This window comes from Stenella coeruleoalba, assembly GCF_951394435.1.
Source record: "Stenella coeruleoalba genome assembly, chromosome: X".
NCBI classification, from domain to species: domain Eukaryota; kingdom Metazoa; phylum Chordata; class Mammalia; order Artiodactyla; family Delphinidae; genus Stenella; species Stenella coeruleoalba.
Genome location: NC_137152.1, coordinates 27,926,545 through 27,940,135, shown reverse-complemented (window position 1 = coordinate 27,940,135; position 13,591 = coordinate 27,926,545). Strand labels below are relative to the sequence as shown.

At 39.2% G+C, this 13,591-nt stretch overlaps 1 protein-coding gene across 1 annotated transcript in view; it reads right to left on the bottom strand.

The window, feature by feature from the left end:
- Positions 1-13,591, bottom strand: part of PRRG1 (proline rich and Gla domain 1) — a 255,606-nt gene that overhangs the window by 240,642 nt on the left and 1,373 nt on the right. The gene's annotated exons all lie outside the window — the stretch shown is intronic.

Genomic DNA, 13,591 nt, shown 5'->3' with positions numbered 1-13,591 from the left:
GTATTTGTATTTTCAAAAAGTAAAAAGTGATAACTTACTCATAGTGGTAGACTAGACACAAAAACTACTATCTACACGTACACAAATGACAAAGGATATAGTTAGCAAACCAGAGATTGTGAGGAATGCTTGGAAGATAAAAACAGGAGATGCTTTCACAATGATAAAACCAGAGAATTTTAAATACCTGCAGTAGGCTACTGGGAGATCAAGATGGCAGAGTAGGAGGAGGCTGAGCTCACCTCCCCCCATGAACAGATGAAAAATACATCTACACGTGGAGTAATTCTCATTCAAAACAAACTGGAGACTGGCAGAAAGGCTCTTCTACAATGAAGGCTGGAAGAAAGATACACACAGTCAGGAAGGAAGGGAAGAGAAGCAATAGGATTGGGACCTGTGCCCTTAGTAGGGAACACAGAAGGGGGAGGATTACACATGCTTGGAGGTCCTCCCTGGGGAGTGAGTGGTTCAAACCACATATTGGGCACCCCAGACCTAGGGTATGACACCAGGAAGATGAGTCCCCTTGGCTGGTTTGAAGACCAATAGTACTGGCAAGGGTGCTGTGAGAAACTTAGATTTCACTCATGTACACGTTTGCTTGCTGTCAAAACAAGGTGGAGGAAGCAGATTGAGACTGACTGGGACCCTGGCCAGTTCCCTGTGACCACCCCAGTGCATGCCCCAGTCCACACAAAGTGCCTGCTCTGGCCCATCTTGCTCCATGGTGCAGCACCCCACTAGGGCAAAGGCTGCCATTGCTGAAGAGAGTGCATAGTTGGGGGGTATGGAGCTGGCTCAGAACCAGCACTACATCTCAGTGGGGAAAGGGCAGCCACTGCTGGCATACAGGAGGCAGCAGATCAGGAACATCTGGAACTCAGACTGGTGTGCTGGGACCACCCTAGCAGAAGCCCAGCCCACACCAGGAACCCACTCTGGCCCCTCTTGATCCAGCACTGCTCCCTTCCAGGGCAAAACTGCCGATGCTGGGAGAAAGGATAGCATACACTTAGAGGGAACATAACTAGCTCAGAGCCGACTTTCTAGTCTTCTGCTCCAGCACCTTGGGACACAACCCCACCCCTAATAGGGTGGTGTTGGCCACTGAGCACGGCAGAAGCCCCACCTCATATCTGGCTCTGACTCGAGCTCCTCCATCTCCAGCCCCATTGCCCACCAAGGTGATAGTTGCCAGGAAACCCTGGGGGAAGATGTGACTTGTGCTCATTTCAGATTCAGCTATGCCACCAAAGCTACTGGGCACACACAAACTGCACAGGGATGCTCCCACACAACAACACTCCTTAAAGAATGGATAGGTAACTGTTTCACTTAATTTCATAGAGACAAAATTAAACAAAATGAGAAGACAAAGGAATTTGTTTCACACAAAAGAACAAGGAAAAAAACTCTGAAAAAAATATTGAAACAGAAAAATAATTTACCATATAAAGAGTTCAAAGAATTAGTAATGAAAATGCTAACTGAACTACAGAAAAGAATATATGAAAAAAAAAAGAATATATGAACACAGTGAGAATTTTAACAAGGAACTAGAAAATATAAAAAGAACCAGTCAGAGCCAAAGCATACAATAAGTGAAATGAAAAAAAACAAAAACAAAAAAAACAAAACTAGAAGGGATTAGCAGCAGACAAGGTGATATAGAAGAATGCATAAGTAATCTGAAAGATGATATAATGGAAACCACTTAATCAGAACAAAAAAAAAATCAGGTTTAAAAAATGAGAACAATTGAAGGGACCTCTAGGACTACATCAAGTATACTAACATTCTCATTATAGAGGTCCCAAAAGGAGAAGAGTAAAAAAAAGGGGGGGTCAAAAATGAATTTGATAGAATTATGGATGAAAACTTCCCAGAACTGAAGAAGGAAACAGTTATCTAGGCATAGGAAGCACAGAGGGTCCCAAACAAGATGAAAGCAAAAAGACCTATACCAGGACACATCATAATTAAAATGGCAAAAGTTACACAGAAAGAATTCTAAAGTCAGCAAGAGAAAAACAGAGTCATATACAAAGGAACACCTATAATGCTATCAGCTGATCTTTCTGCAGAAACTTTGCAATCCAGACGGGAGAGACATGATATATTTAAAGTGATGAAAGGGAAAAACCTACAACGTAACATACTCTACCCAGCAAGATTATCATTCAGAATTGAAAGAGAGATAAAGAACTTCCCAGAGAAGCAAAAACTAAAAGAATTAATCAATACTAAACCTACCCTAAAAGAAATGTTAAAGAGTCTCCACTAGGTAGATAATCAAAGGCTACAACAAGAAGTAAGAATCTATAGAAAAGGAAAAAATCCCACTAGTAAAGGCAAATATATAGTAAAGGCTGAGGATCAACCACTTAAATATGCTAGTACAAATGTTAAAAGACAAAAAATTGAAAAATCAAATATAAATACAATAACCATTAAGGTATAAATACGAAGATGTAAAATATGACATCAAAAACACAAAATGTAGGGGAGGGGAGTTAACATACTGTCGATCTTTTAGAACGTGTTTGAATTTAAATAACTACGAGTTTAAAACAAGTAGATATAGTTACAGGTCAACATATCTGAACCCCAGGGTGACCACAAATCAAAAACCTACAACATATACACAAAAACTAGAGCGAAAGGTACACAAGCATGTCACTAAAGAAAACCATCCAACCACAAGGGAATAAACTAAAAGAAGAAAAGAACTGAGGATAACTATAAAAACAACCAGAAAACAAATAACAAAAGGGCAATAAGTACATACCTATCAAAAATCACTTTAAATATCAATGGACTTAAGGTTCCAATCAAAAGAAAAAGGGTGGATGTCTGTATTAAAAAAAACAAGACCATCTATATGCTGCCTACAAGAGACTCATTTCAGAGCTAAAGACAAACACAGGCTTAAAGTGAAGGGATGGAAAAAGATTTTTCATGCAAATGGAAATGACAACAAAGTGGAGGTAGCAATACTCACATCAGACAAAAGAGACTTTAAAACAAAGTCTATAACAAAAGACAAAGAAGGGCACTATATAATGATAAAACGTCAATACTAGAAGAGGATATAACATTTGTTAATATATATGCACCTATTATAGGAGCGCCTAAATATATAAAGCAAGTATTATCAGACATAAAGGGAGAAATTGACAATAATACGATAATAGTAGGGAACATTAACACCCCACTTATATCAACGGACAGATCATCCAGACAGAAAATCAATACGGAAACAGTAGTCTTAAATGACATATTAGAAGAGTTGGGCTTAGATATCTATAAGACATTCTAGTCAAAAGCCGCAGAATATACATTCTTTTCAAGTATACACGGAACATTCTCCAGGATAGATCACATGCTAGGCCATAAAAAAAACCTCAACAAATTTAAGGGAACAGAAATTATATCAAGCATTTTTCAGACCACAGTAGTATAAAACTAGAAATCAATTACAGGAAGAAAAATGGGAAAATACTAAAACAATGGGTTAATGAAGAAATCAAAGAGGACATCAGAAAATACCTCAAGACAAATGACAATGGAAACACAACTTTCCAAAATCTATGGGATGAGGGGACTTCTTTGGCAGTCCAGTGGTTAAGACTCTATGCTTCCAATGCAGGGCGTGTGGGTTAGATCCCTGGTTGGGGAACTAAGATCTCACATGCTGCGCAGTGCATGCCCCCCCAAAATAACAACAACAAAAATCTATGGGATGCAACGAAAACAGTTCTACAAGAGAAGTTTATAGTGATAGAGGCGTACCTCAAGAAACAAGAAAAATCTCAAAGAAACAACCTAACCTACCATCTATAGGAATTATAAAAATAAGAACAAAGCCCACAGTCCGTAGAAGGAAGGAAATAATAAATATCAGAGAGGAAATAGAGACTCAATACACAGTAGACAAGATCAATAAAACCTAGAGCTGTTTTTTTTAAAGATAAACAAAACTGATAAGTCTTTAGCCATGTTCCTCAAGAAAAAAAAAGAGAGGACCCAAGTAAACAAAACAAGAAATGAAAGAGGAGAAATTATGACCGATACCACAAAGATACAAAAATCATAATACTATGAACAGTTATGTGCCAACAAATTGGGCAACCTAGAATAAATGGATAAACTTGTATAAATACACAATTTTCCAAGACTGAATCAGAAAGAAATAAACAATGTGAACAGACTGGTCACTAGTAGTAAACTTGAATTAGTAATGAGTGAACTATCAGAAAGGGAAAGCAAGAAAACAATCCCATTTAAAGTCACATCAAAAAATACACAGGAATAAACTTACCCAAGGAGGTGACAGACTTACACTCTGAAAACTATAAAAACACTGCTGAAGGAAACTGAAGATGATACAGAGAAATGGAAAAATATCCCATGTTCATGGATGGGAAGAATTAATAGTTAAAATGTCCATATCATCCAAAGCGATCTACAGATTTAATGCAATCCCTATCAAAATACCCATGACATTTTTCACAAAACTAGAACAAATAATCCTAAAATTCATATGGAACCACAAAGACACTGAATAGCGAAAGCAATCTTGAGAAAAAAAGAACAAAGCTGGAGCTGTCATGCTCCCTGACTTCAGACTATACTACAAAGCTACAGTATCAAAGCAGTAGCTAAAATAGGCACAAAAACAGACACATAGATCAATGGAACAGAATAGAGAGCCCAGAAATAAAGCTATGCACATTATGGTCAATTAATCTAGAACAAAGGCGGCAAGAATATACAGTGGAAAAAAGACAGTCTCTTCAATAAGTGGTACGGGGAAAACTAGACAGCTATGTGTAAAAGGATGAGATTAGAACATTTCCTCACTCCATATACAAAAACAAACTCAAAATGGATTAAAGACCTAAATGCAGGACCAGAAACCACAGAACTCATAGAAGAGAAAACATTACCTGACATAAATGGTAGCAGTATTTTGGACCTGTCTGCTAAGGCAAAGGAAACAAAAGAAAAAATAAACAAATGGGACCTAACTAAACTTAAAACTTTTGCACAGCAAAGGAAGCCATCAACAAAACAAAAAGACAACCAAATGAATGGGAGAAAATATTTTCAAATGATATGAGTGATAAGGGGTTAATATGCAAAATATGTAAACAGCTCATACAAGTCAATATCCAAAAAAAAAAAACAAAGAAAAACACCCAAACAACCCAATTGAAAAGTGGGCAGAAGAAGTGAGTAGACATTTTCCCAGAGAGGACATACAGATGGCCACCAGGCACATGAAAAGATGCTCAACATAGCTAATCATTAGAGAAATGAAAATCAAAAACCCTTGAGAAATCACCTCATACCTGTCAGAATGGCAACCATCAAGAAGACCACAAATAGGAAGTGTTGGCAAGGATGTGAAGAAAAGGAAACCCTATACACTGTTGGTGGGAATGTAAATTGGTGCAGCCACCATGGAGAACAGTATGGAGGTTTCTCAAAAAACTAAAAATAGACCTAGCATATGACCCAGCAATTCTACTCCTGGGCATATATCTGAAGAAAACAAAAACACTAATTTGAAAAGATACATGTACCCCAATGTTTACAGCAGTATTATTTACAATAGCCAAGACATGGAAGCAACCTAAGTGTCCATCAACAGATGAATGGATAAAGATGTGTGTACGTAATACTAAAATGTAATACCACTCTGCTATAAAAACATGAAATTTGCCATTTGCAACAACATGGATGGACCTGAAGCGTATTCTGCTTCATGAAATAAGTCAGACAGAGAAAGACAAATAATGTATGTTATCACTTATATTTCGAACCTAAAAGATAAAACAAATGATTGAATGTAACAAACAGAAACAGACTCACAGATATAAAGAACAAACTAGTGGTTAATAGGCTCCACTAGTAGGAAAGGGGAGATGGAAAGGAAGAGGGAAGAAGGAGAAAGAAAAGAGTAGGGGCAGAGAGGGGAAAGATGGCGGAAGAGTAAGATGCGAACATCACATGCCTCCCCACAGATACATCAGAAATACATCTACACGTGGAATAACTCCTACAGAACACCTACTGAACGCTGGAAGAAGACCTCAAACCTCCCCAAAGGCAAGAAACTCCTTACGTACGTACCGGGGTAGGGCAAAAGGAAAAAGAATAAACAGAGACAAAAGAATAGGGATGGGACCTGCACCAGTGGGAGGGAGCTGTGAAGGAGGAAACGTTTCCACACACTAGGAAGCCCCTTCGTGGGCGGAGACAGGGGTGGCGGAGGGGGGAAGCTTCGGAGCCGCGGAGGAGAGCGCAGCAACAGGGGTGCAGAGGGCAAAGTGCAGAGATTCCCGCACAGAGGATCGGTGCCGACCAGCACTCACCAGCCCGAGACACTTGTCTGCTCACCTGCCGGGGTGGGCGGGGGCTGGGAGCTGAGGCTTGGGCTTCGGTAGGATCGCAGGGAGAAGACTGGGGTTGGCAGTGTGAACACAACCTGAAGGGGGCTAGTGCCCCACAGCTAGCCGGGAGGGAGTCTGGGAAAAAGTCTGGAGCTGCCAAAGAGGCAAGAGACTTTTTCTTGCCTCGTTGTTTCCTGGTGCGCGAGGAGAGGGGATTAAGAGTGCTGCTTTAAGGAGCTCCAGAGACAGGCGTGAGTCGCGGCTAACAGAGCGGAGCCCAGAGACGTGCATGAGACGCTAAGGCTGCTGCTGCTGCTGCCACCAAGAAACCTGCGTGCGAGCACAGGTCACTATCCACACATCCCCTCCCGGGAGCCTTTGCAGCCCGCCACTGCCAGGATCCCGTCATCCAGAGACAACTTCCCCAAGAGAAGGCACAGCGCGCCTCAGGCTGGTGCAACCTTCTGTTGGTCTCTGCCGCCGCAGGCTCGCCCCGTATCCGTGCCCCTCCCTCCCCCCGGCCTGAGTGAGCCAAAGCCCCCGAATCAGCGGCTCCTTTAACCCCGTCCTCCCTGAGCAAAGAACAGACGCCCTCCGGCGACCTACACGCAGAGGTGGGGCCAAATCCAAAGCTGAGCCCCGGGAGCTGTGCGAACAAAGAAGAGAAAGGGAAATATCTCCCAGAAACTTCAGGAGCAGCAGATTAAACCTCCACAATCAACTTGATGTACCCTGCATCTGTGGAATACCTGAACAGACAACGAATCATCCCAAATGGAGGAGGTGGAGTTTGAGAGCAAGATTTATTATTTTTTCCACTTTTCCTCTTTTTGTGAGTGTGTATGTGTATGGTTCTGTGTCAGATTTTGTCTGTATAGCTTTGCTTTCACCATTTGTCACAGGGTTCTGTCCATCCGTTTTTTCTTTTTTTTTTACTTTTCAAAAAAAAAATTTTCTTAAGAATTATTTTTTATTTTAATAACATTATTTTAGTTTATCTTACTTTATTTTCTTTTATTTTCTTTCTTTCTTTCTTTCTACTTCTTCTCCCTTTTATTCTGAGCCGTGTGGATGAAAGACTCTTGGCGCTCCAGGTAGAAGTCAGTGCTGTGTCTCTGAGGTGGGAGAGCCAACTTCAGAACACTGGTACACAAGAGACCTCCCAGCTCCACGCAATATCAAACGGCGAAAATCTCCCAGAGATCTCCATCTCAACACAAACACCTAACTTCACTCAACGACCAGCAAGCTACAGTGCTGGACACCCTATGCCAAACAACTAGCAACACAGGAACACAACCCCACCTATTAGCAGAGAGGCTGCCAAAAATCACAATAAGGCCACAGACACTGCAAAACACAACACCAGACGTGGACCTGTCCACCAGAAAGACAAGATCCAGCCTCATCCACCAGAACACAGGCACTAATCCTCTCCACCAGGAAGCCTACACAACCCACTGAATCAACTTTAGCCACTGGGGACAGACACCAAAAACAACGGGAACTATGAAACTGCAGCCTGCAAAAAGGAGACCCTGAACACAGTAAGGTAAGCAAAATGAGAAGACAGAAAAACACACAGCAGATGAAGGAGCAAGATAAAAACCCACCAGACCTAACAAATGAAGAGGGAATAGGCAGTCTACCTGAAAAAGAATTCAGAATAATGATAGTAAAGATGATCCAAAATCTTGGAAACAGAATAGAGAAACTGCAAGAAATATTTAACAAGGACCTAGACGAACTAAACAGGAAACAAGCAATGATGAAAAACACAATAAATGAAATTAAAAATACTCTAGAAGGGATCAATAGCAGAATAACTGAGGCAGAAGAACGGATAACTGACCTGGAAGATAAAACAGTGGAAACAACTACTGCAGAGCAGAATAAAGAAAAAAGAATGAAAAGAACTGAGGACAATCTCAGAGACCTCTGGGACAACATTAAATGCACCAACATTCGAATTATAGGGGTCCCAGAAGAAGAGAAAAAGAAAGAGACTGAGAAAATATTTGAAGAGATTATAGTTGAAAACTTCCCTAATATGGGAAAGGAAATAGTTAATCAAGTCCAGGAAGCACAGGGAGTCCCATACAGGATAAATCCAAGGAGAAACACGCCAAGACACATATTAATCAAACTGTCAAAAATTAAATACAAAGAAAACATATTAAAAGCAGCAAGGGAAAAACAACAAAAAACACACAAGGGAATCCCCATAAGGTTAACAGCTGATCTTTCAGCAGAAACTCTGCAAGCCAGAAGGGAGTGGCAGGACATATTTAAAGTGATGAAGGAGAAAAACTTACAACGAAGATTACTCTACCCAGCAAGGATCTCATTCAGATTTGATGGAGAAATTAAAACTGTTACAGACAAGCAAAAGCTGAGAGAGCTCAGCACCACCAAACCAGCTTTACAACAAATGCTAAAGGAACTTCTCTAGGCAAGAAACACAGGAGAAGGAAAAGACCTACAAAAACAAACCCAAAACAATTAAGAAAATGGGAATAGGAACATACATATCAAGAATTACCTTAAATGTAAATGGATTAAATGCTCCCACCAAAAGACACACACTGGCTGAATGGATACAAAAACAAGACCCATATATATGCTGTCTACAAGAGACCCACGTCAGAACTAGGGACACATATAGACTGAAAGTGAGGGGATGGAAAAAGATATTCCATGCAAATGGAAACCAAAAGAACACTGGAGTAGCAATTCTCATATCAGACAAAATAGATATTAAAATAAAGACTATTAGAAGAGACAAAGAAGGACACTACATAATGATTAAGGGATCAATCCAAGAAGAAGATATAACAATTGTAAATACTTATGCACCTGACATAGGAGCACCCCAATAAATAAGGCAAATACTAACAGCCATAAAAGGGGAAATCGACAGTAATACGTTCATAGTAGGGGACTTTAACACCCCACTTTCACCAATGGACAGATCATCCAAAATGAAAATAAATAAGGAAATACAAGCTTTAAATGATACATTAAACAAGATGGACTTAATTGATATTAATAGGACATTCCATCCAAAAACAACAGAATACATATTTTTCTCAAGTGCACATGTAACTTTCTCCAGGATAGATCATATCTTGGGTCACAAATCAAGCCTTGGTAAATTTAAGAAAATTGAAATTGTATTAAGTATCTTTTCCGAACAGAACGCTATGAGACTAGATATCAATTACAGGAAAAGATCTGTAAAACATACAAAAACACATGAAGGCTAAACAATACACTACTTAATAACGAAGTCATCACTGAAGAAATCAAAGAGGAAATCAAAAAATACCTAGAAACAAATGACAATGGAGACACGATGACCCAAAACCTATGGGATGCAGCAAAAGCAGTTCTAAGAGGGAAGTTTATAGCAATACAATCCTACCTTAAGAAACAGGAAACATCTCAAATAAACAACCTAAACTTGTACCTAAAGCAATTAGAGAAAGAAGAAGAAAAAAACCCAAAGTTAGCAGAAGGAAAGAAATCATAAAGATCAGATCAGAAATCAATGAAAAAGAAATTAAGGGAACGATAGCAAAGATCAATAAAAGTAAAAGCTGGTTCTTGGAGAAAATGAACAAAATTGATAAACCATTAGCCAGACTCATCAAGAAAATAAGAAGACTCAAATCAATAGAATTAGAAATGAAAAAGGAGAAGTAACGATTGACACTGCAGAAGTACAAAAGATCATGAGAGATTACTACAAGCAACTCTATGCCAATAAAATGGACAACCTGGAAGAAATGGACAAATTCTTAGAAATGCACAACTCGCCAAGACTGAATCAGGAAGAAATAGAAAATATAGACAAACCAATCACAATCACAAGCACTGACATTGAAACTGTGATTAAAAATCTTCCAACAAACAAAAGCCCAGGACCAGATGGCTTCAAAGGTGAATTCTATCAAACATTTAGAGAAGAGCTAACACCTATCCTTCTCAAACTCTTCCAAATACAGCAGAGGAAGGACACTCCCAAACACATTCTACGAGGCCACCGTCATCCTGACACCAAAACCAGACAAGGAAGTCACAAAGAAAGAAAACTACAGGCCAATATCACTGATGAACATAGATGCAAAAATCCTCAACAAAATACTAGCAAACAGAATCCAACAGCACACTATAAGGATCATACACCATGATCAAGTAGGGTTTATTCCAGGAATGCAAGGATTCTTCAATATACGCAAATCCATCAACGTGATACACCATATTAACAAATTGAAGGAGAACAACCATATGATCATCTCAATAGATGCAGAGAAAGCTTTTGACAAAATTCAACACCCATTTATGATAAAAACCCTGCAGAAAGTAGGCATAGAGGGAACTTTCCTCAACATAATAAAGGCCATATATGACAAACCCACAGCCAACATCATCCTCAATGGTGAAAAACTGAAAGCATTTCCACTAAGATCAGGAATAAGACAAGGTTGCCCACTCTCACCCCTATTATTCAACATAGTTTTGGAAGTTTAAGCCACAGCAATCAGAGAAGAAAAGGAAATAAAAGGAATCCAAATGGGGAAAGAAGAAGCAAAGCTGTCAGTGTTTGCAGATGACATGATACTATACACAGAGAATCCTAAAGATGCTACCAGAAGACTACTCGAGCTAATCAATTAATTTGGTAAACTAGCAGGATACAAAATTAATGCACAGAAATCTCCGGCATTCCTAAACACTAATGATGAAGAATCTGAAAGTGAAATCAAGAAAACACCCCCATTTACCATTGCAACAAAAAGAATAAGATATCTAGGAAAAAACCTACCTAAGGAGACAAAAGACCTGTATGCAGAAAATTATAAGACACTGATGACAGAAATTAAAGATGATACAAATAGATGGAGAGATAAACCATGTTTTTGGATTGGAAGAATCAACATTGTGAAAATGACTCTACTACCCAAAGCAATCTACAGATTCAATGCAATCCCTATCAAACTACCAATGGCATTTTTCACAGAACTAGAACAAAAAATTTCACAATTTGTATGGAAACACAAAAGACCCCGAATAGCCAAAGCAATCTTGAGAACGAAAAACGCAGCTGGAGGAATCAGGCTCCCTGACTTCAGACTATACTACAAAGCTACGGTAATCAAGGCAGTATGGTACTGGCACAAAAACAGAAAGATCAATGGAACAGGATAGAAAGCCCAGAGATAAACCCACGCACATATGGTCACCTTATCTTTGATAAAGGATGCAGGAATGTACAGTGGAGAAAGGACAGCCTCTTCAATAAGTGGTGCTGGGAAAACTGGACAGGTACATGTAAAAGTATGAGATTAGAACACTCCCTGACACCATACACAAAAATAAGTTCAAAATAGATTAAAGACCTAAATGTAAGGCCAGAAACTATCAAACTCTTAGAGGAAAACAGAGGCAGAACACTCTATGACATACAACACAGCAAGATCCTTTTTGACCCACCTCCTAGAGAAATGGAAATAAAAACAAAAATAAAAATATGGGACCTAATGAAACTTCAAAGCTTTTGCACAGCAAAGGAAACCATAAACAAGACCAAAAGACAACCCTCAGTATGGGAGAAAATATTTACAAATGAAGCAACTGACAAAGGATTAATCTCCAAAATTTACAAGCAGCTCATGCAGCTCAATAACAAAAAAACAAACAACCCAATCCAAAAATGGCTCGAAGACCTAAACAGACATTTCTCCAAAGAAGATATACAGACTGCCAACAAACACATAAAAGAATGCTCAACATCATTAGTCATTAGAGAAATGCAAACCAAAAGTAGAATGACATATCATCTCACACCAGTCAGAATGGCCATCATCAAAAAATCTAGAAACAAAAAAAAAAAAAAAAAAAAAAAAATCTAGAAACAATAAATGCTGGAGAGGGTGTGGAGAAAAGGGAACACTCTTGCACTGCTGGTGGGAATGTGAATTGGTACAGCCACTATGGAGAACAGTATGGAGCTTCCTTAAAAAACTACAAATAGGATTACCATATGACCCAGCAATCCCACTACTGGGCATATACCCTGAGAAAACCATAATTCAAAAAGAGTCATGTACCAAAATGTTCACTGCAGCTCTATTTACAATAGCCAGGAGATGGAAGCAACCTAAGTGTCCATCGACAGATGAATGGATAAAGAAGATGTGGCCCATATATGCAATGGAATATTACTCAGCCATAAAAAGAAACAAAATTGAATTATTTGCAGTGAGGTGGATGGACCTAGAGTCTGTCATACAGAGTGAAGTAAGTCAGAAAGAGAAAGACATATACCGTATGCTAACACATATATATGGAATCTAAGAAAAAAAAATGTCATGAAGAACCTAGGGGTAAGATGGGAATAAAGACACAGACCTACTAGAGAATGGACTTGAGGATATGGGGAGGGGGAAGGGTAAGCTGTGACAAAGTGAGAGAGTGGCATGGACATATATACACTACCAAACGTAAAATAGATAGCTAGTGGGAAGCAGCCTCATAGCACAGGGAGATCAGCTCGGTGCTTTATGACCACCTAGAGGGGTGGGATAGGGAGGGTGGGAGGGAGGGAGACACAAGAGGGAAGAGATATGGGCACATATGTATATGTATAACTGATTCACTTTGTTATAAATCAGAAACTAACACACCATTGTAAAGCAATCATACTCCAATAAAGATGTAAAAAAAAAAAGAGTAGGGGCAAGATAGGGGTAGGGGATTAAGAGGTACAAACTACTATGTATAAAATAAACAAGCTACAAGGATATATTGTATAGCACAGGGAAGAGAGCCAATATTTTATAACAACTTTGAATGGAGTATAATCTATAAAAATATTAAATCACTATGTTGTACACCAGAAACTGATATAGTACTGTAAATCAACTATACTTCAAGTTTTAAAAATAAAGGAAAATAAAACAATATACCTGTAGTAGAAAGCCGAGCACATTCAAAGAAAGTTCAAGAACAGAGTCAATGAAATCAAAGCAGTGCAGAAGGTACTGAGTGGACTGTTAGATTAAAGAACTACTCTCAGAACAACAGTTCTGTTTGCCGCTACCATGCTCTGACCCTACGCCAATCTTTCTTACGTTGGACAAAGTTAAAGTGGCATGTGATCTGTGTTAATCTCCCAAAACTATACT